General features: G+C 40.3%; 1 protein-coding gene across 2 annotated transcripts in view; it reads right to left on the reverse strand.

Annotated features, from left to right (window-relative positions):
* The window catches only part of PHF21A (PHD finger protein 21A), a 189,304-nt gene extending 174,400 nt beyond the window's left edge, over positions 1 to 14,904 (reverse strand). For both annotated transcript variants that reach the window (XM_082659961.1, XM_082659960.1), the window contains exon 1: positions 14,603 to 14,904. The gene's annotated coding sequence lies outside the window, so the exon portion shown is untranslated. The remainder of the gene's footprint in view (positions 1 to 14,602) is intronic.
* Positions 14,905 to 24,447: the final 9,543 nt, after the last annotated feature.

Consider the following 24,447-nt stretch of genomic DNA (forward strand, 5'->3'; position numbering starts at 1 on the left):
ATTTGTCTCAAGCCTTGAGGAGGGAAGAAGAATCCAGAATTAAGGTTAAGTAATAATAGCTAAAAACAGCTACCATTTATTTAGTGCTTACTATGTGTCAGGCACTTATTTATTCCTCGTAACAACCTCAGAAAAAGGGTATTATTATGTATTCATACTTTACAGGTGAAGAAACTGAAGCAGAGGCACAGCAGGTGAAGTGATTTGGCCACTGTCACAGAGCTAATACAAATCCAGATTGCGCAGAGCAAAGCCAGGATTTGAGCCTATGCATACTCTTACTCTTAACTGGCCCATACTCTTAACCACTGTGCTCTACTGCCATGCTAAAAACTTCCCTTGTCTTGAATGGCATGAAAACAAAACTTTTAACCTTTTCACAAAATGAGTAAATTGTAAGCCTTCATGCTTTGACTGAGAGAAAACTAGTAGTGCTTTTCTAAGCATGCGCACCAGACTTCTTTACAGGCACAGAAGATATGCCCCTAGTGATTAGATCACTGCACTGCTCAGGAAGTGGCACACTGTAAATCAGGTTAAGAGCCCCCAGCCCATCTCCCTCCACACCCAGACACACTAACCATGCACTGCAAGTTACAGGCAATTCAGAGATGTCCCTGTGCAATCTTCTATAAAATGAATGTCACTCTGGAAGTACCCAAGTGTGCATAGTACCCTTCCATCACCCTTTCATCCTCTTCCCAAACACCATAAAAAACACAGCAAAAGGAATGAATGAATCTAAGCTACTTAAAAATCATAACAAATGTCCAATGATAACTACAAATTTAAATGAGAAAAAAATGCAAAATTCTCATAATTTTGTAACTTGTCCAAATTCCACATTCAAAAAGCAGTAAGCCTCTTTGAAAGTCTCAATTCTTAGACTACCTTATTATCATAAATGCGCCTTGAAGGGTGCGTAGAAAAGCCCATTTTTGCCTCGGATTCTACAAATGTTGATATGCATATTTAAAACAAGAATCATTACTGTTGGATTACAAGTTATTGGGCTTTTATACTAATATCTATTAATATGACAATGTATTTAATAATAACAAATAAAAATATTAAGCATGGATTTAATATTTGTATATTAACATGTAACATGTACAGAAAATAAATAGAAAAACAGGACTGGACCTGGAGGTACTAAGAACCTGACACAATGAGAACAGGAACTACTGCAGCTCCCTCCATTGACATCGTAAAGTTGCCACATTTTCTGGGCTCTCTTTTGAATTAATGTGGCATCTGTTCCAAGTACAGCATGCTAACATTTTACTAAAAGATATTTTCATTCTACATTTGTATCTGGTTTGCTTTTTATTTGAACTCCTGTTTTATTTCAGTGGTCATTATTTCTTTATACCAAGTTGTCAATTTGGCATTCCTGATCTCTCTCTCCTGAGCACAAAAAGGGTGGGGAGGAACCATCACCTTAAAACCCTCTAACAGCAAAAATTACAATATGCTTTGCATATAGATTAAATAAAGAAAATAAGCAGCACAAAGATTTTTGTGGGCTTTTTAGTATCAGGTCCTGATAAGCTAACGGCATCTGTTCCTTTCAGAAAAAGAATTCTGCTCTGGGGGGTGGGAGGGGGAGTAAACAAATACTAAACAGGATAATTCAAGTTACAAAGTTTGGTCTTCATGAAATGATGATTTCAATAATTTGCACATATCCAACTCTATCGAGTGATAATTGCTTTTTCAGATAGCCTCAAAAATGCTGCAGCAACAAGCCAAATACAACCACTTGTACTTAACATGCATGCTGCATACTCCACAATGTTACGTCATATCAGGCACAGAGAAGACGCTTACCAAGCTATCCTGCGTTCTATAAACTGCCTGACAACAACAGAAAAAGCCACAGCCATCTCCACAGTGGGAGCAGGAGCTCAGGGTAGGCCAGCCTTTTCCCTTTGGACAACTCTGAAGAAAACAAATAAAGCCTATATTTTTGTCTTTTAAGCTAACCTCTCTCAAGGCCTTTACTCTCGACCATTCAGCCTTCACGGAAAGAAAGGCTGTTTCTTTAAAATTAAAAAGCTGTAAAAGATCGCTCCAACTTAAAAGCCCCACACCTTGTACCAACGGTCCTCCAGGTGTCCCCATGGCTACCTCTTCTGCAGAAGAATAGTCTATCTCCACTGCGAGTCTCCAAGTGGGTGTGCCCACCCGGGGGAAAGAAGAGGACCGTGGGAGGAAACACAAATTATATTTTTAAATCTCATCCTTTCAAAAATTTCTAATTTCCTATATGTTTTATTACATACACACAATACTAGGTTCAGTAAATTATATCTAAGTATACATTTACTGGGGGCCATAATATTTAAAAGTTTGGATACTACAGGTTAAGAAGACCAAAACCAGAATATGAAAGTCGGAAAATTACGGCTCTGCTACTAACTTACTCAAATTCTTGTCTCTGCCTCAGTTTTACCGTTCTCAGTTTCACCGTCCATGACATGAACTGAGTCCTTTGTACACTTATAAAATTATCATGAGAAATAATAAAATACTCTCTAGGGCATGGTCTGAGCCACACAAAATGAAAAGCACACATGAATGCTATCAACAAGAAATAACCAAAAAAGAAAGAAAGAAAGAAAGAAAGAAATAACCTTAACATGGCTTGTTAAAACTAGTTAACTGCTACACCCTACCAGATCCAATTCTTAGAATGTTAAGGCCATGCTTTAGCACTTCACTAAATATGGGTCTAAAGAAGTATAAATCACCTTAGATAGGAGCACATTCTAGAATTAGAATTTTTTTAAACTTCTATAATGAAAAACTTATTACCTATGAAATAAAATTTTTTAATTTAAAAATTACAAAGGTGAATTATGAATAACAACCTTATCAACAAGTCAAAACTCTCAAAGCCAGAATCAAAAGATATTTAATGCAGATTATAATGTCTTGAGTATGCTTTTTTTTAATATATGTAACACCAGAAAAATGAATTATTGGCACTCAATAAATTATCAGCACTTCCAATAATTTACCTTTTTTTACTGCTTTAAAAAATGCTGGGTTACCAGTATAGCATTTGAAGGTGGCTGAGTAAGTAGGGATAGGGATGAAGGTGAGTTCCACCAACACTACTCATATGAAGAACTAATTCCTGGGCAGGATATCTGGATGCCCATTAAACAGTACTGGTCTGAGCCGTTACTAATTAAAACAACACAAGCATTTTCTTGGTTTTAAAACTCTACTTTACTGTGAAAATGTTGAATGAATCCCTCCTAACAACCAGGAAGAGAGACTACCAGTTTAAAAAAAAAAGTTATCTGAAACCACAACTGATCTCTTTATAAATAACTACCAGAATAAACTAGCAGAATTTAATTCTGAAATGATACTTTCTAAATTACTTGTGCAGCACAGAAAACAATGTTGTCATTTTACATCAGTTAAGACTTTAAAATTTTTTAAATAACAATGGCCATTTCTAAGGCATTAGGTGCAAGTAAAAAGAACTTAAAATGCTTTCTGCCCCATAGGTAATAATCAGTCTAGGGCATTAGGTTTATAATCTTAATGTACAAATCTTACCCACCTCTCTCCTTCCAACCTCACTCCCATTTCCCACCTGAGCCTTATGTTCAAAAACAAGCAAGTTTTTTACATAGCCACCTGAAAAAAGTAAACTTCAAGAGAGTATTATGGTATGATTCTACTTATTTTGAAAATTCATATACATTATACACAGGAAAATTTTTAAGTAGGTGAGAATGGGATAACTTTAGTCTTCTACTTTACACATATCTATATTGCAAGTATTACTTTTATAACTCCAATGCTCTGCCTTTTAATATTTTTAAAGTATTAAAATAACATTAAATATTAAAAGAAAGGACACTTACCATCAAACGCTCTAAAATGTTGATCGTTAAATAACAACTAATTGAAATAGCCAATGTAATCTATCTGCACCTACTAAAAAAATTTATAAAATAACCTATCGTGCTCCCGTGCCCAAATTCTAACCTTTAAGAAATAGGTATTAGACCCCACTCCACAGTAGGCGCTGTGCTTGGCAATGGGCATACAATGATGGACAGGACATACACTATCCCAAATGCCTTCATTTCCAATCCATTGCAGTGCTTACTACTTCCAAAACATTCAACCTAACCCAACCAAAATCAGATGAAACATTCTTAAAATGATATGTCGTAGCTGTGGCCATTTCAGTAGATTGAAAAACTTCTTTAGTAATTCACTTGCTAGGTTTCTGTGGGAATTGCACAGTTTAGTACAGCATTATAGACACTTAAGAGGAGGAGCTCTGGAATCAAACCTGGGCTTGAGGTAAGATTGTATGATTTGCTACCTATGTTATTCCAGGGAAGCCTTCATTTCCTCATCTGTCAAATGGGAATAGAATAATAACAGTAAATCCTCAGAATATTGCTGTGAGGATTAAAATTAAATGAGATCCTTTATGTAAAAAAGCTTAGTACTAAACATAATAAACACTCAGCAAATGTTAATTATTATTAATAATATTATAATAGATAACTTTAAAATACAAAAACTGTTCACAACTTGCCAAATATTTAAAGTCTTATACCTATGCCATTTCTCTAAGAACAAATATGTATATTTGTGTATGTTTGTATATTAACACATAAAAATATTTTTCAATATAAAAACCCATAATTGAAACTTTTCATTACTGTAACACACCAGTACATTTGTGATATTTTTATATATATGATATATACACACAAAGGCATCAGCGCACGTTGTCAAGAACTACACTGTGAACACATGCTAAGAACTTGTCTGTTGGCCATGGTGGGAGGGTGGGGGGATCTAGATCACCAATTATGATTCTAACTCATATATTTAAATTTTTTTAAATATTAACATTGTTAACACAACATAGAGAAATATCTTAAAATCCAGCCATCTATTAGTGATTAAAAACTCAATTTATATGTATTGATACTTCTTTAGTCTGTAAAGTACATTCATGAGTATTATCTCATCTAATCCTTTTAGCGACATAGTGAAGCAGGCTTTTACCATTATCCCCATTTTACTACAGTACTGGGAAACCTAAAGCCCAGCTAGGATGAATTTCTCAAATGCATAGCTAGTGACAGGACTGATCTTAAAGCCAGGTCCTCTGACACCATCACAACCATTTCATTTACATTGGTCTCAGACATTTCATTAAAAAAAAGACAGAAAACTGTGCTCAATAATTTAGGTGTGTCAGAGAACTCTACAGATAATTATGCATGGCTGCCCAGTTTTACTCTCCTTGTTTCCTCTCCTTATATCTAACTATAGTATTTCAGGAATCACACAAGTGTGCACACTATAAAATGTAGAACAGAATTCATCCAAACTTCCTGTACTGGCCAATTAATACCAGAGACCATTTTCTCCCTTACATTTAGCCCTTTGAATTTAACATCTTTGTAACCACTGATTAATATCATTTTAATATTACATCTTGAAAAGACGAGTTAACATGAAGTAAATAAAACCATTCATAATGTGGAAGAATATCAGACCAGATACCATAAATTTATGACACAGCTAAAGAATCTATCTCATGTCTAGTATGCAAACATTAACAAGTTTCAGTTCACGTTTGTGAGGAAAAAAAGGTTAGTATTATTATAGTGGAATGGGTTGTTGTATAAACAAGTACTTAAATAATTACTACTAAAGGCAGAGTTTTCTTAAATAAACACAGCAGCCCTCAGTAATAACATTTGAGGAACTCTGCTAGAGTAGAGACTGGCGAAGCAGATAAGAAAGACACTTCCCTGATTCTACATACACTCTAAGGCACACAAACCACAACTTATGCTTACATTTTTCAGTATTCCCAGGTGTCCCTTTCCCTTCTCAAAAAGCTAAAAGCCATGCAGATAAAAATATCCTTGAACAATCTCAAGAGCCTAAAAGAAGTTAGTGTCCTAAAAGAGAAAAATAATATAAAGACGTATGATTTCTTTGAACCTAACATTTTAAGTACAACCCACAGACCTGAAACTACATTTTCTTTCTGGGGCTGCTGCTCACTGGCCTCCAATACATCAATCCTATAACACTGTGAACTGTGGTGACAGACTGGTTCATGCTTCTAAACACAACAGAATTTTTCCAAGGTTACATACACCGTGACACGAGGAACATTTTTGCAGCATCTTATTTTCATTAGTCAACTAGTTTGGATGTTCTAACAGTGCAAACATTATTAACAAAGAAATTTTCATTATCTTTTGAACTCTCCAAAGTCAACCAAAGGCCATGGCACAGTGGCAAAGAGTACTGAATAGGCAGAGCTGAATCCTGGTGAAAATTCTGCTACTGGCTGGTTGTCTGACCTCAGGCATCTATCACTGAGGGAGAAACTGAGGTGCAAAGACATTTTAAGTACAGCAAAAAATTCCAGGGAATTGCCACATCATTACCATAGGCCAAAAATCTCAAGGCCTTGTTAGAACATCCTGGGTTTCTGATCAAGTAATAATGTAAAAAGAGAGTTAAAAATGTAAAGCATAATATTTTTTAAAATAACAATAACCACTACTACCACCACTATTGCTAACTCTATAAACATTTACTGAGCCTTCATTATGGGCCAGGAACTGTGCTAATCACTTTCACAGATTTTAACGTTTAATCCCCGCAACAACACTGACAGTAGTTAATAAAGTGAAAGTATTAGAACTCTCAAAAGGACAGAAATTTTAAGTTTACAAATGAAAATATAAACAAATTATTAAAGAAACCTTCCCTTTTTCTCTACCTTCCAGCCTATACCTTTGAGTATTAAATTTACACTAAAATCACATTTATTTTCAGGAGTCTGTCTTCCATTTAAAGAATACTGAGATTCAAGATGTTGACAATCATTACAGAAGAATAAAAAACTCTGAGCTTAAATACTGGCACCAAAAATACCCTTCCGTCCAACTTTACTGAATAATTGTCCCCATTCAAAGAAAAGAGAACAGCATACATATCCGGCCCCACAATAATAGTCTTCTAATTCTAATGCCCACACTAGCAATCAGTTAATGCTGTAATTATAGGGACCTATATCGTCACAGACAAAAAAAATTTACAACTGCGAAGTCAAGTTTTGACTCTATATACACACGTACGCTATTTTACATGTAAATCTTACAGTAACTGACTTAAAAAAACAGCAAACTCATCTAAGGTAAACTAATACACTAGGGTGTTTCTGAAGACCCACTTTAGAATATCAGCAGCGTAATAACCATGATATTAGCAATCAAACTTTACTTAGCAGAAAGTTCTTAGAGGCTTGGGAAGCTGTGTATAAAATGGAGTAGACAGGAGAGAAGGGTTCCCTGTACTGTTTAAATCAACTACAGGTCCCAGCATGCAATGCTCTATTCTGGAGTTAGGCAAAAACCGCAATGCATCTTGGGACTTGTAGTAAGTAAACCACTTCCCCCTATCACAGTAAGTTTCAAGAAACTGAACTATCTAGCACAATCTGACTAGATCTTACTATCAGGGCCTAGTCAAATCCAGATAAAATTTGGTTGTTCTCTGCCCTAGCACAGATTCTTTAGCATATACTGGAAAAAGTATCAATTAACATTTAGATCAACATTTTCACGTTAGAAAAACCTTATACAGGATAAGCATATAAAAGAAATCCTTAAAAAGCAAAAAGATGTGTTACAATTTTTAAATTATATTTAAAGACACAATTTTTAAAACAATTTTTTAAAGTCTGATCAGTTTCAAAGCTTTCTATTCCCCACCCCCCAAAAAAGTTTTAATTGTTTTACCAGCTTTTCTCTTAACACTCTTTCAAGTTATGTTTTTATGAATAATTTTTCTTGAAGGAAATTCTCATAAGAAAACATTTCCCGTACTTTAATACTACCCATTAGGAAATGTATTCTTATAGCTATACACATACCACCATCACACACACACACAACAACAAAAAAACGAATAATACTTAAGTTCCTCTTTTGTCAAGTCCTTACTCAATATTTACCCCCTCCACTCCTCACCCTTCATTTCACACACACGTGTGAAAAGAACACTCAGGGGAAAAAAATTCCATTTCTCTCATCCACTGACGTCTTCAAAAAAAAAAAAAAAAATTTTTTTTTAAGCAATCAATAACATGTCCAAACCCAAGTAGACAACTTTGAGCTGTAATTTATGTATATAGTTTCTACACACACCCCTATTTCCTGCAAGACTGAAGGAGGAGGCTGGGAAAGAACTAAGTGCAATCTGCATCAGGAGGCCTAACACAGGTGGTGGGTTATTTTCAGGCAACAGCACCTTCACAAACATGCTGTGGAATACAGTCCAAGAAATTCCTAACAAGGAAAGATAAGCTGGCACACAAATTTAACATAATCCAGCTAAAAATCACCTGCAACACAAGCTACTACATTTCACCATAAAAGTGACAGGCTACTATAGGATCTGAAGCTTCATCAATACAACATACTGTCCATAAGGCCAGAGATAGCAGTTGCCATGGTTACTATCACCCACTTTTATCAGGAAATTATTGTCATTAACTCTGAAGTTTTGGGTACTTATTTAAAATTTAAAAAAACAAAAGTTTAGGGTTCTGTTAACTGAATAAAAGAATCAACTACTGTTTAATACCTAAGTATGCTGCTTTAGAGATGCACATGGTTAACAATACTTGGATCTGCAGCAGAAAAAAATCAATTCCTTTCTGCTGCTCCTTCTCCTCAAGTACTGACAGTTTGTATTCTCAATGCAGCCAAAACAATAAAACAAAACCCATCTTTCTGGCTTCTGTGTTTAAGTTATTTTTCTCCCCTAGGCCCACAAACAGAGTCAAAATAAAGCCTAGATCATCAACCTGTTAGGCCCCATCCCTTTCCTAGTTCCAAACTACCGGTTCACTTTTTTGTCTACTTTAAAAAGCAGAAAAACATTTCCACAGATGATTCCAAAATATAGGAAAGAATAGTTTCCTTCAGCCGAGACCCGCTCACTATTTTGTATTTAGCAAGGGGGTGGGGGGTGTACAGTTTGCAGTGTATTGGAGGGAGAGAAGCAGAGAGGCATTCAAACTGCCAAACAAGTGTCCAGTGTAAGAAAGTTGCCTTAGAAAAGCCCAAAGGATGACTGAAACTCACATAATATTATCTCTAAAAGGGAAGAGTTCACCACCATCCCAGTTTAGGACTCAATTGATAGACAAGCAATATAAAAGTTATTCTTAAAGGTCTATTTCAGCATTCTCACAAAAGATAACTGTTCAGAAATTCAGTACACAAATACGATGATATGAAAGCCTACAAAACAGTGTGGCCACATATACACACAAATATACAAAGAAGGAAACATATGCTATTTAAGAAATAATTATCTACAATACTTTTAATGCAGTGTTAATATATTACCTCTTTAAAAACAAAACAAAACAAAACACCACAAAGCAGCAAAAATACACACCTGGTAAAGTTAAAGTGATCAAAACACACTGCTATGCTCCTAAAGAATACTTAGGGCCTACAAAAAAAGCCCATGTACAAAAGTTCTGAGAAGTCAACATAAATCATTAATATTTCCCATGACAAATTAATATGAAAATTCAAACAAGAATTCAGCTCTGAATATAGATATAAAGGAATTCTGTCAAAGGTCAGAGACCTAAAACTTTAATCCCTTCCTTTTCTCCCTTTCAATACTAATTAAATACAAAAGACTTTGGCAATAAAATACTAAGGATACAAAATTTAAAAGCACATTAATATAACCTTAATGTCAGTATTTCCTCAATAAAAGCTTTAGTATTCACCGTCTGCAGGATGAAAACGTTAATATTACCGAGAGGTTTCATTTTTATCTAAACAGTTAAATGTTTTTCTCACCCTTCACCGAAGCAAGTTTCTACATTTCATTTCTAATTGAGGTTATTTCATAAAGAGCAGTCAATTCTAAAATTTAGGGTACTCTATCTTTTGATATGCTCATAAACATAGGAACTCCCAATTATCTATATGTCATTTTACCTTAGTCCAAATAGGTGAGCAGAGTCTATTAAGAAGGCCAGAACTCAAAGTTCTGAGTTTTAAACTTCTGCGTTATTTTTACACAAAAAATATTTCAGTGCACTCCTCTAGATTTGAGTAGTCATTTCCTCACGCATCCCTCTAAATTAGAAAAACAAAAATGATACACACACGTACCTAATACTAATGCATACAAATATGTCTTTTTCACTTTGAAACAAGTTTGAAAGGTTTAGTTAGTAAGAATATTTCAGAATGTTAGCAGGATCAGTCAAAACAATCAAAATATTAACTGTGACATCTGTTACTCTGTGTGTTAATAAGAGTCTATAGAAGAATCCGGGAACTTAAATAATCACTAAAATCAACTACTATCACATCAATGGTGAAATGAACAAAAACTTTAACAGGGAATACACATTTCACAGGATCTACAAAAGGAAAAATGATCTTTTTTTTGAATTAAGGGAAACTGCCTAGGCAGCATTTTTTAAACAAAGCTTCAAAACTGTAACAAAGAGCTTTTTGGTAACCACAGCAGTATTTAAAAAAAAAATTCATAAAGTGTTCTGGGTGCACTTTTAATGCACTCATTTCCCAAATGATATGGAGAAAGTTAGTATTTTAAAGACAGAAGCTTCTGTCCATGTATTAATTAGCCACCTATCTCAACAACTTAACATCTGCATGGTTTCTGACAATTTACAAAGCACTTTCACATGTATTATCTCATTTGATCTTATTGAGAAAAAAGTACAGTATTATTCCTAAAAAACAAACAAAATTCAAGGCAGATTCATCAAATTTTCTACACATTCCCAAGTTTTTAAACTTTGACATAAAACTTTACAAGCCGCCACAGTAGCATGATATTTCCAGTGATAAATCAATTCACCTAACACTAACAGACTTTCAAAGGACATGTGCTATAAATGCTACAAAAATACTTTCATCTTTATGCAGTTATTGTTAAGTGTTACTAAGGGACATATCAGCAATGACCCATACCCACAGACAGAACTTTACTTCTAGCTCAAGAATCTCAGTCTTTGGAGGCCAACTCCAATACATCAACCATATGTATTTATAACGCCGAGTGCCTAAGAATTTATCTATTAGGATCACTGTCCATAGATTGGAGGAAAAAAACACAAAAAGTCTAAAAATTTTTCCATACAGTATCTCCCTTTCCAATAGTTCAAGTACTCTACATCCCACTTGTATTAACATTATAGGGATGACCATAAAGCCTAAAGTCCCAAGTCATACCAACTACTTTTGTTTATAGCCATCCATTGCACATAATTTTTAAAAATGTGTTCAACACCCCACTCACCAATATGGGAATAACCCCTCTTCAAACTAAAATAATTCTAACAGCACTCTGTACCTCAGGGCAGCATCCTTAAGCTATCCACAATAAGCAATCTACTTTGTGTAATATTGTAAGCAGGTAAAAAGCAAATGGAACTTTTCAATAGACTTACTCAAAATCTTTCTGGAACTTTAAGGTGTTAATCCTGTTGCTTAGTTGATGCTAAGTAGAGCTGTAATAAGTAGCAAGACCCTCAAAAGTCATAGATTTCCTTTATCTTGCTGCAGCACCTCCTGCTGGATAGCATTTAGAGTTCTTCATGTAAGCAGAAGAAGACTATTTCTGACGCAGCTCTTTCCAGATGACTGAATGGGAAAAAGGATGGACCCTTCACAGCTAAAAGAAATAGGGCCCCATCCATCACTTATACCTCTTAAAAATAAAATCTGGCATAGGCAGGAGTCTTAATTGATTACTTTTCCAGTTCCATAAAGACCCACCAGAGTTCAAAGTGCAACATGTTTAAATAAAGCTTGCAAAATTAGCTAAAAACTATGTTAAAAAGCCTTTAGAAGCACTCAAGGAAAAGACTATTAAGACCATCCAAGCAATGCCAGTCATATTGCAAATACTATTATGTTAAGACAAGCAAAAATATGACATAAAGAAAAACACCTGGAATATTTTTAACATGTTAGCCAAAAGTTTGTGTTTTGCGAATTTTCTGCACTACTACTATGCTCTTCATTTAAGGATAGTTGTATATCTACAAAAGTTTTAAGTGCAGAAATTTTTTTCATAAACATGAGCATAACTGCACACAAAAATTTCCTCTTTGCCATCAAAAGATGTGTCCTGAGATTTTAAAGTGCATTCTTCAGACATTTTAAATGGCCCTTAATAAGCCAGTTTTGAGCCCACGATGTAGATTCCATATACAGAGACAGAAAAAAGAGTAGAAAAGAACTTACCAAAATCAAAATGAATAATAGTATTTCCAGTAAAAATGTAGTAACAGTTTCCTACAACGCTGTGAAACCAAGTAAATTGTGAAACTTAAAAAAAAGGGGAGGGGGAGGGGGAGAGAGCTAGTCTTCAAAAACCAAAAGAAAATCTGACCTATTTATTTCCACTGCCCAAACTTGAGTGAACATCAGATGTAAACAAACAACATAAACACTGAAAAGTACACTCAGATGTCATAGCCCCAGTTTCAGTCCCCTTATCAGGCCCTCAATGAAGCTACAGACGTTGGTGAGTAACCTCTCTAAAAGGAGATATTCAAGCTCTGTGCCCTAAAGAACCCCTAAAAAGTGTGCCTATGAAAAGGTTTCCTAGAGTGCATAACTGCTTTAAAAAAAAAATTTCATCAGCCCAAATTAATCTGTTTCTAATATTCAGCTATCAATTATTAATATATAAATGTTCTTCCTTCTCTAACGTCCTCACCTCAAGCATCTACATTCCTGACACCTACTATTAACAAAAATGCACAGCTCGCACCCCAGTTATGGGGCAAATCTTTGCAATCCAAAACACAGTCACAAAGTTCACTGTCAAGGCCAGTGCTGAGGCCCGCATACCCCCGGACCTTAACTCACATTTGAAATTCTAGAAAGCCATACTTGCAGAGACATCATTTAAAAACAAAACAATGTGGACGTGAAAAGTAAGATCCTCTACTTCAAGACCTAAACAAAGAATATTTCAACATATGACCGGAATATGATGACACCAGATTCACCAATAAAAACAAAACCTGCCTACCATTAGCAGCCGTACCCCTCATCTCAACAACTCAACTACTTAGAAATCACTCTCAGCACATCTGCACCCCACAACCGGCGTGTGGCCTTCTCCGGGGGTGCAAGTCACAAAGTTGAAAGGAGACATTCTTCCCCCGGTGCCCAATCTCGACATCAACCCCTCCCGTGACAGGGCCACCTTGCTGCTACCCACCATCGCGAACGTGGTCAGGGGAAAAAAAGAAATCCTAACAGCACCGCTCAGCAGAATAAAGAGACCAAAGAGAGGATGACGAGAAGTGTTGGGAACTGCGTGCACGACGGGGCTGGACCAAACGGAAAGAGTCCCACTCCGCGCGCCCCTCCCCCCGGCGGGGGCGCGGGCGGGGGAGGGGCGGCTGCGGCCCCTCTTGGAGCGGCCTGGCGGCCCCGGCCAGCGCAGGGTCCCGGGGGCGCCCCGCGGCCGCGGGATGCGGGGGCGAGTGCGGGAGGACCGGCCCCGGGGTGAGGGGTGCTGGCACACTCTCCGGAATAACAAGTTGCAGAAGAAGAAGAATAAGCGGAATTTCCCCAACGCTGCTCCGGCCACCCAAGACAAATGCACCAACACACACATACACATACACACACACACACACACACACACACACACACACACACACACTCGGGCCCGGCAGCGGCAGCAGCCGCAGCTTTTTTTTTTTTTTAAACCAGATCCCTCAGTCACCAAACAAGATGGTTTTCAAAAAAAAAAAAAATTAAATAAATAACCATAATAAAAACTTCCCCCCGACATCATCCTGGGGGGAGGGGGTAGTGAAAGAGCCCCGGCGACCACCCCTGGGCGGAGGGAGAGCCCAAGGGGGCGGACGAGGCTCCGCGCCCCCCGCCCACGCCGGCGGCCCCCTCCCCGGCCCCCCGCCGGGACAATGTGACGCCCCCTCCCCGCCACCCCCGGTGCGCCGCCTCTGTCACCCGCTCCGGCCCAGCACTCAGCGCCCAGGCTCCCGAAGCTGCTCATAAACTTACTTCCAATTTATCCTGGGGAGGGGTGGAGGGCAGAGGGGAGGAAGGGGGAGACAAGGTTTTTCCATTGTCTTTTTTTTATGGGGGGAGGAATAGGAAGGGCACGCAGGGGGGCGCCCCGAAGGGGAAGTTATTGCTCAAATCTCAAGTTGACTGAGGGGGTCCTGCCGAGAACACCCCCCTTTCCCTCCTCCCTCCCACACACCCCTCCCCTCCCCCTCCCTCCCCCCAAAACAAACTCCAAGCAAGCAGACCCTGTACCTCCCAGAGACAAACACCAGAGACAAGACAGAGAGAGAGAGACAGAGAGAGAGACAGAAAGAGAGAGAGAGAGAGAGAGAGAGAGAGAGAGAGGAGGGAGGGGGGAGGGGGAAGGGGAAGGGGGGAGGGAGGGGAAATAGAGCTACTCCAGAAAAAAAGAGAGGAGAGTGAGGAGAAGAGAGAATGGAAAAGCTGGGATACTGCACCCTCCTGCTGCTGGCTGGCTGTCCCCCCTGGCAGCTGGAGGCAGGAACTCTGAGCAGGAGAAGCAGGAGGAGGAGGAGGAGGGAACTCTTCTTCATGGGGAGGGAGGGAAGAAGCTGGAGCTGCTGCTGCTGCTTCTGCTGCTGCTCTGGGCCTCTCGCACTTTTTAGATATTAGTGTGTTAAGATGGTAGGTTGTTCCCTTCTCCCTCCTCCTCCTCCTCCTCCTCTCCTCTTCTCCCCCTCTCTCTCTCACTCACTCTCTCTCTCTCCCTCTCTCTCTGGGCTGTTTCTTTCCTCCTCTTCCCCAGGCAAGGGGGGGTGGGGAGGAGGGGGTGGGGGGAGGAACTGGATCCTCCTCCTCCTCCAGGAGAGACACACAGGCCCCGGGCCGGAATGTGGGGGGAAAATCAGAGCAGCAGGAGAGAAACTGTGGGAGACAAACAAGCCCAACTCTTCATCCTCCTCCTCCTCCTCTCAGCAGCAGCAGCGAGCACCACCAGCCCATTCACCACCCGGCCCCGGGCCGCAGCACCTCCGCCGCCTCAGCCCGGGGATCCCTCCGCCCAGGCCCAGACACACTCGCCCGCGCGGGAGCCCGCCGCGCGGCCCCGCCGGCCCGCCGCCGCCGTGCGCGCCCCCGCCGCTCCCGAGAGCCGGGCGAGAGGGACTGGGGCTGGGAAAGCGGGGACGAGGGCGGGGGGAGAGGAGGCGCCGGGGTAGAGGGGAACGGCGGGGAGGGAGGGGGCCGCCGGGCGGAGTTGTACGGCGGCCGGCCCAGGCCCCCGCGCCTCCTCCCATGGCTTCACGGGGCGCGCGGTCCCCCCCAGGGGCGACGGGGCGGCGGCGGGAGGGGCGGTGGGGGCCCGCGGCGGCGCTCGGGCGGGCGGACTACTTGACGTGTCGGTGCGGCGAATTTATTTCACTTTGCCTAAGGAACGGGGTGTGCTGCGGTCCCCATTGCCTAGGGAAAAAACCCGGATGTAAAGTGAGTGAAACTAAACTAGAGTGAAGTAGGGCAGCAGCAGCCAAACTCCAGTGCAGCGGCGGCGGCGGTGATGGGGCTGAACAAGGAGCGGCGGCGGCCAAACTCCGGGGCCGCCGCAATGATGGGCCCCGTGCAGCGCTGCAGCTCGGCACCCGTGTAGCTGCAGCCGAGGCGAGGCCGGAGCCCGCTGCGGCCCCCCCAACTCAGCGGCCCGAGCCCAACTCCCCCTCCCGTCGCAGGAGCTGCACAGGGGCTCCGGAGCGGCCCCAACTCCCTCCAGTGCAACAGCAGTTGGAAGGGGGGAAATAAAGCCGCGAGGGCAGGGACGGAGAGAAGCGATGGGGAAGCACTGCAATGGGAGAGCGTGGTCCAGGCAACAGGAGAAAGATGCAACCTCAAGTCGAATGCAACATGCAATCCCCGGCCGCCGCTCGCCCGCTCCCTCCCCTCGCCACCCCGCCCCCTTTCCAAATAACTACCCTTGAACCACTTTATTAGCCGTACTTAGTCCCACACTCGCTTCGGGGAGGGGCGGGGGACGGGATCCTTCGCTCACCTTTATTTATTGCTGCTTTCTCCCCCCTCTCCATGTTTTTTATTCCTAAGTTCTTTTGTTCTAAGGGGGATGATGGCATTTACTTTTCTGCTTTGTGTAGCAGGGCAGTCGCTGGGAATCAGCCACGTATAATCCGGCGGTTTGTCATATTTTATTAGTGAAAGTATTTTATGCCTATTCTATCTCCAAGGACTGTAACATGGAGAACTGCAGGGAGGAAAAAAACATCAGAAGAATTCTTGTTTTGAGAGATTTCTTGGCGGGGCGGGGAGGGCTTTTATTTATTTATTTATTTATCCCCCTGCAGGGGGGTTATTTAGATTTTCAAATCGATAGTTTTCAACTTAGAGCTGAATGTTTTTGTATGGAAATACTACTAGATTCTAAAACAACCCCCAACCACAATAAAGAAAAAAAAGTCCAAAATCTTAGATTAAAAAAAAAATCCCTGCTGGACAGTGATATTATCTGTTCTGTGTAGCACGCTGGACTTAACGTACTGTTGGCCTCCGAATGTTAAATAACAATAAGCCCGAACCTCAACTGAATACAAATGGGGGGTGGGGGTGGTTTTGTTTTTAAGGCTCAGCACTTTTGTAGCATCTGCCACTACGCATTTTCCAGGCATTGATTAGCCATGCAACTCCCATAGACATGAAGTCCAGTTTTTGCAGATAAAGAGCAACAGTGGTGAGATGATCTGCCCAAAGTCAAAGTGAGTCAATGACAGAACCAGAAATAGCCTTGGGCTCTATTTGTTACTAGTCACATCTTTTCCATTAAATACTAATTCCTCCAAAAAATAAACAGTATTTAAAAATAAATAGACGTTCTTTACCTTGTTATGTATTTCCACCAGAGGTGCTTTGAGATCCTTGGACATGCAGGCATTTTCTTACTTCTGTGACCTGCAAAATTAAGTTTCGTTTCTCAAGAGAAAGCAATTTTTTAGATTTTTGATTTCTTAAAGCTAAAAACTAAATAAAAGTACGGGCTTTATTTTATATGTGTAGGCCATTTAGTACCCTGAGCTTTACATTTAAAAAAATTCACAGCAGAGAAAGTGTGTAAGAGTTTGAGATCGAAAATGAAAATCCCTATAAATGATTCAAGAAGCCTGGTTGAAAAAAAAAAGAAGAAGAAGAAGAAGCCTGGATGGATGAACTCATAATGTTGTGAAACTAAACCCATAACACAGTCAGTATGAATAAAGGAAGGACTGCTCAGGTAGTAAGACGCAGCTTTACAGTCTAGAGATAACTCTAGTGTATCTAAAAGATGAGTGAAGGCGGAGGCCTTTCAAGCAGGACCCACTAGGCACTGGACCATAATCTAATGGTGTCATTTCAAATCAGCCCAGGCTGTCAAAATTTTTTCAGAGCAAGACTATTTTAGTGTTCTTGCTGGGGGAAAAAAAAAAAAAAGAAAGAAAAAAAACTTTAAAATGTTTCAAAATTTCATAGAAAAAACTCAGAAACTCAAATTGTGCCTGAATATGTAAATGCTATAGAACAGGAGTCAGCAGACTTTTTTCTGTAGTAACCTGGATAGGAAATATCTAGACTTTGCAGACCATACAGTCTCTCTCACAACTTCTCAACTCTATGCAGTAGTAACACAGAAGCAGCCATAGAAAATATATAAACAAATGAGCCTGGCTGTGTTCTAATAAAGCCTTTATTTATGGGCCCTGACATTTGAATTCTATGTACCTTTCATGTGTCAGAAAATATTCCTCTTTTTTCACCCATTAAAAGAAACGTTAAAACATTCTTAGCTCGTGGGCCTCAAAAAACCAGGGGGTAGGCAGGATTGGGCCCATGGGCTGTCGTTTATCAACCCAACTTTAGACGATGAAAGCCCCTGAACTTCTTGTACTAGAAGGTGCTTGGTTACTAAGATGTTTGAATAGCAGTCAGAAATCAGTGTCATGCAAACTCATGTTTTAGATATTTACACGTAATTAAAATAGTATAACCAAGTAATTGTCTAATACTCATATAACTATCAAACTCTATGAAAAAATTCTCTAGCTTGTGGTTCATTGTTGGACCACGTTTGCATTTACATACCCTTCCTCACTCTAAGATGGTGAAGAGCAGTGGAACCAAGTAGCCGTGGATTCCCACACCCAAGAAGTATCACTCCTTCTCAGCTAAGGCACTTTAGGCAAATTACTTAACCTTTCAGAGCCTTAGTTTTCCTATCTTGTAAAATGCAGCTATTAATACCTACTTTGTAGGGCTGTTGAGAAAATTGAATGAAATAATTCACGGAAGGTGCTTAGCACAGTGTCTGGCACACGGAACCACAAAACATATCTTTTCCTGTGCCTTCAAATTCATTTTCTGAGTTAATGTAACTAGAGAAGGTGAACACGTCGAGTCCCAATACCTGGTCAGTGCAGATGTGGCATATGGCGTCCAAGGAGTCTCAGGGTGACTTAAGGTTGTGATATATTTCTGTGGGTCTTTCTCAAGCTCATAGTGTGCCTGACGTGGGGCACTCACTAGACACTCACTAGCTGTGTGGCCTTAGACAAACATTTAGGCCTCCTGAACCCTGGTGTTTCTCATACATAAAATACATATAATACTCTGTAGGATTTTTGAAAAGGCTAACTGGCATAAATGCTAAAGAAAAAAGATAACAGTATAAGTTAGTGAAGATCCCAGAAATAAACTGAGAATTCAAAGTTCACCATCAGAATCTCCTTTGAAGTAAACTGTTCAACTTTCAGACGTGAATGACGTAATAATAATAGCAGGTGCACAATGACTTAGAGTTTGTTCTCCGACCACCTAGTTACCCTCCAGAAAGCATTTAGTAGTCATCAAAACCCTGTTGAGCAAAGTTGTAAATCTCAAATTTTATTAAATATTGGAGTACAGTTTTTAATTTTTATATAAGCAGTCAAACCTGTCAGTGTTTTCCTATATATTCCTCCCTTCTGTCCCATGCTTCAAGAGGTCATCCAAAGTCCAAGATTAGGGCTTCCCTGGTGGCGCAGTGGTTGAGAGTCCGCCTGCCGATGCAGGGGACACGGGTTCGTGCCCCGGTCCAGGAAGATCCCACATGCCACGGAGCGGCTGGGCCCGTGAGCCATGGCCACTGAGCCTGTGCGTCCGGAGCCTGTGCTCCGCAACGGGAGAGGCCATAACAGTGAGAGGCCCGTGTACCGCAAAAAAAACAAAAAACAAAGTCCAAGATTAGAAAAATACCTACAATTTTCTTCTCGTATTTTTATGGTTTCTATTTTTTACATTTACTGTGTGTGTGTGTGTGTGTGTGTAGGTTAGGAGGTAGGAATCTAAATAACTTTTGTTGGACAGAAAATATTTAATTAATATAGGGATTCTATTAGAGAATGTAAAATGTCATTCAAAATAACAAAACAGCTATCTCCCTATAAGGACTATCAGTCTAATGCAGAGATACTGTAAATATAGGAGAAATATAACAGAGGCATTATATATTGTAGTATCATAGGGAAGCATTATATATTAGAGAATAAAGAAGTTTCTTCTGCATTTTCTTATTTTATAGTTTTGTAGTAACATAGTACATGCCATACCCTAGATATTAAGGTTTTGGTACCTGTATTTGCATATGATTGTCTCTGATATTCTGGAATTCGACAGTATTTCAAACAACATAATGACCCGGCCCCCCAAACAACTACTGGAACAGCTTTCTCATCCAGTCCCCCCCACCCGCCACCTGTCCTTCACACTGTCCTTTTTTCTACTCCAGGCTGAAAACTAACCCCATTGTCTCTTAAAAGGTCACTCTAAAGAAGATTTGAACACTGCCTGAAAACCTGAGGGTCCTGCCTCTTCACTGAGGCAGGGAGGTAACTATTGGAGTTTTTTTTCCAATTCTTACTGGGCTGGAATAAATGAAAACCTGGCTTGTACCAACAAAATACTTAAATAAGGAGAGGAGACATATCAGTGTGATTTTTAAAGAATTATGACAGAAAATCCCCAGTGACTAGCAGAAGTTGAATGTATGTTCTTTCTCCCCTCTGTCTCAATGGTTTCTGATCTTTTAAAAATCTCTTTAACTGTCTTGTGTGTGCTTTTGTGGTGAGCTGAAATCATCATTGGAAATGGGTCAGATATAACTGGTAACTAAATAAATACTGGTGGATAAGCAGTCAACCCTCTCGAGAGTATTCTTTTTTATTTATTTATTTTATTTTGGGCTGCGTTGGGTCTTATTTGTGGCACTCAGGCTTCTCGTTTCAGCGCGAGGGCTTCTCTCTCATTGTGGTGCATGGGCCCAGCAGTGGCTGCACACCAGCTCCAGAGCGTGTGGGCTCTGTAGTTGCGGCACGCAGGCTCCCTAATTGCGGCTCACAGGCTTAGCTGCCCCGCGGCATGTGGGACCTTAGTTCACCAACCAGGGTTCAAACCCACGTCCCCTGCATTCGAAGGCAGATTCTTAACCACCGGACCACCAGGGAAGTCCCTCGAGAGTACTTTTCAATTTCCCTACTTTGTCATAATCACCAAGGTCAATTTAATCCTAAGCAACTTCAGGTGTATGTGTTTAGTAGCACTGACTAGACCAGGGCTCTTCAACGTCGCGCTATTGACATTTGGGGCCAGATAAGGTTTTGTTGTGGGGGCTTTGTAGGATATTTAGCAGTGTCCCTGGTCTCTACCCACTAGATGCCAATAGCACCCTCCCCTCACGGTTGTGACAACCAAAAATATCTTCAGACATTGCCACAAGTCCCTTAGGTGTGTATGGGGCAGGGAGGAGGGTAAAATTGCACCAGGTGGGGGATGGGAAGGTAGGGGATGGGGGATTTCAGGTGGTCAGGGTTGATCACCACTAAACAGATAGACGGATAAACGGATAGATGTAGGTGTGTATTTGCATATGTGTGACTCTGCCCTCCACATGTGTGACGCTGCAGATCCCAATTCCTTTTCCAAAAAGTAACGGAGGTGGATCAGGGGGCCTAGGCTGGATCTGTTGGTAAAAACTAAAATGGTTTCAATTAGAGCTGTAGAAATGTCTGCGCTAAAGCTGCTGAGCTGCTAAAAGTATCACAGGGAGATCCTCCAAGACTGGGGATGTGGAAAGAACTTTATCATCTTGTTATTTGTGCCTTTAGTTTATCTATTATCAACATAAATAAATTGTATTGTGGGCCTTGAGCAAGGATGTTATCTAGTGGAAGGCATTCCCAGATTTGGAGTGTGAAAACCTGAGCTTGGGTCTGGGCTCTGCAAATGTCTAGCTAATCACTTTATCTCTCTGGGCCTATTTCCTTGTCCAAAATGGGTAAAACAATAATACTTAATCCACTGGGTTGTTGTGAAGGTCCAAGCTGTTCATGAGAAGTAGCAGGGCTTATTCTTGAGGAATTAGGAACATTGAAATCATACAGTCCTGGGTTGACCTTGGGTAGATGATACACTGTTGTAAGCCACAGTTTCTTTGTGTGCAAGATATAGAAATAATCATATGACTTCATAGAGTTGTCACAGAGGTTAAATAAGTTACAGGTGCTGGATAAATATTATTATTGGTCTTTGGTGAACTGCATCACATTGCACAAATACATATCATTTTATTGTTATTTCTTTTCTGTGAACACTGAAACCTGAAAATCTGAAGAACTAATTAATACATCTATACAAGTGAAACCCTATTATAAATATGTTACAACCCAAATTCCAAACAAGTGAAAGCAGCGTTAAATTGTAGTGTGCAACCTTTCATTTTCCAAGTTAAATCAGTTAGGGCACAAGTTTGTTGCAATGATGTAAGGGTCTCCTCCCCTTATTGAAATAATGTTCTAATAAGTTTTCTACAGCCTCTGTATCACATAAAACACATGGGGTCAAGCACAGCATACCCAGCTAGCACAATGTACGTTCATCCTGAATATTGAAATCTGACTACGTGCTGCTGCAAAATTCACCTTCCCCAAAAGCATTGGCAAATTGCGTTGCAGTCCTAAAATGGGGATGCAGGGAGGTATCTGAGGGTATCTTTTATATAAACTGTTTAATTAAAGTATAACATTCATACAGAGAAGCGTACAAATCACATCAGGAATTTTCACAAAACGAACACACCTATGTAATCACTGAGTGTTTTTAAAGGTCTGAGAATTCTGTCATAAACATGTGTTTTATCATTAGGGGTGTAAAGAAAAAGGTTATCATGAATTTGGAAGAAAGCAGTGGAGATTTCCCAGAGGAGATAGCAACTGTCTTTGCTGTCCAAATGTGATTTTGAATTATCACGTGGCAGTTTTGCAAAATGATCAGTTGGATCAGATGGCCAAAGCCATAACACCATTTACCACTTGCTATATGATTCTGGACAGTTAACTTCAAGTTCCTCAGTCTTCTCATCTGTTAAATGGGGATAAGAATAGAATTGTTATTAGGATTAAATGAAATAACGCTGGTAAAGGTTTGGATGAGTTCTGGCATATAAACTCTCAATAAATGTAAATTATTATCTATTTAGGATGATGCCCCTTGGGACAATAGGAAAGAAGTTACAGAGATCTCAAGAATTCTTTTAGAAAAAAAGGGAAATTTTGCACAGAAGGGGAGTTGGATCAAAATAGCTAAGGGGTGCTATCACTGAGCCCCAGGACCAGCAGGGAGGGTTGGTCTGTGGGAAAGCCTGCAGAATTAAGCCTGAGACAAAGCAGAGTACCTGGAGTTGGCAGGCAGGGTGCTGAACCAAGGAGCTGTAAAGATAGTGCGGTTCTGAACAGAAAGCCACAGGGGTGTGCCTGGCATCCAAACAGGACATGACCTGATTTTTCAGAAACCAGAGTAAGGTCTAGGAGTGATTGTTTGTTTGATGTGGGCCTATAGAGAGGAACGAGAGAAGAAGCAGCCACAGGAATCATAATCCCAGGGGTCAGATCCTTGAAAGCCCTGTCCACTGAAGGAAGGGGACTCATTTAGGGCTTTATCCACGGCTAGGAGACTGGAGCAACTTAGAGTTTAGGAATGACCTCAAATGTATCTGGCCTGGCATTCCTTCACACTGAAATACGATGGAAGGATGCACTTGAATCGACCTGGATCCTGAATAGAGAAAGATATACTACTAAAGAAGAAAAGAAAGGAGGCAGTCTGAGTCTCAGAACCCAGACATGGCAGAGAAATCTGCCCCTCTGAATGACGGCAACAAGGAGTTACCCCAAATCCAGCCAGCAGCCTGATTTGTCACAGCTGGACCTTAGAGTGTCCTTATTTCTTCTTCATTATCTCAATCTTGCAAATGGCTTATCATCTCTCTAAGGGTCTTTGAAAGGAGGCAATTTGGTTTCTTTTTCCTTGATTGGTTGTAGGAGATGCATCAGAGTATAAGATTCAGCAGGACAATTTTGGTGAATAAATGTGACCCACTGTGCTCATTTTGAGGAAACATCTGTCACTGATGGATAAAGAGTATGAAATACCCAAGTCAGGGATGGCAAATCTGTGGCCTGTGGGTTACCAGAGGTCTGAACTTGGCCTCAGAATCCTTCTCAACACAGTGCATCAGCCATTACCAACTATTTGGAGCTTGCTCAAGATAGAAATCCATTTTGTCATAGCAGGACTTACCCCTCATCCCTTGTTATAATTAATGCACCCATCCTAACCACTTCTCCCAAAGCCCAACACATAGGATATCAGGTATGTAATTTGCTTGGCTTCAACCTTGCATATTTAAATTAAGCCCTTGATAGGTAACAATTGCCTATTTAGGGATCTGTTCTCATATTTCTGAGTTTATAACTGATTTATGACCTATAAATAGTCACATCAACCTAATTGCTGAATAATTTATATACTGAGGTCATGATCTCTGGATGAACCTGATACCCATTAGTGTTAAACTCAACATCTGTGTGCATCCGAGCTAGACACACAGAGAACCATACCCCAAAGTGGTGGCAGTGGAAAAGCAGAAGACCTAGACTTTATTCTCTCCTTTTACGTCCAGCCAATGTACTTTCCTTTTAGTTTCATCCCTAAAATGGGATAGTATTTCCCCACAGGTGGCAATGCTAAGAAAACTATTCAAATAATAAATGTTTTTAAGGCTCGCAGAACTCAAAAACTTTGGACTCAAAGCATTATGTCTATAGATGTCTATTGATGAAAGCTTTATTACTCCCCCAGGGCTAAACAGAGGTTGAACATTTGTGTTTTACACTTTGTTGAATGAATAAGCCAAATCTCTTCCACACTATGATGTTGATGAGATGGGAGAGAGGTTGTTCCCAGCTTTGAGGTACAGTCCTCTGTTGTTCCCATCTGTAAAATG

This window comes from Grampus griseus (assembly GCF_964374135.1).
Source record: "Grampus griseus genome assembly, chromosome: 8".
NCBI lineage: Eukaryota > Metazoa > Chordata > Mammalia > Artiodactyla > Delphinidae > Grampus > Grampus griseus.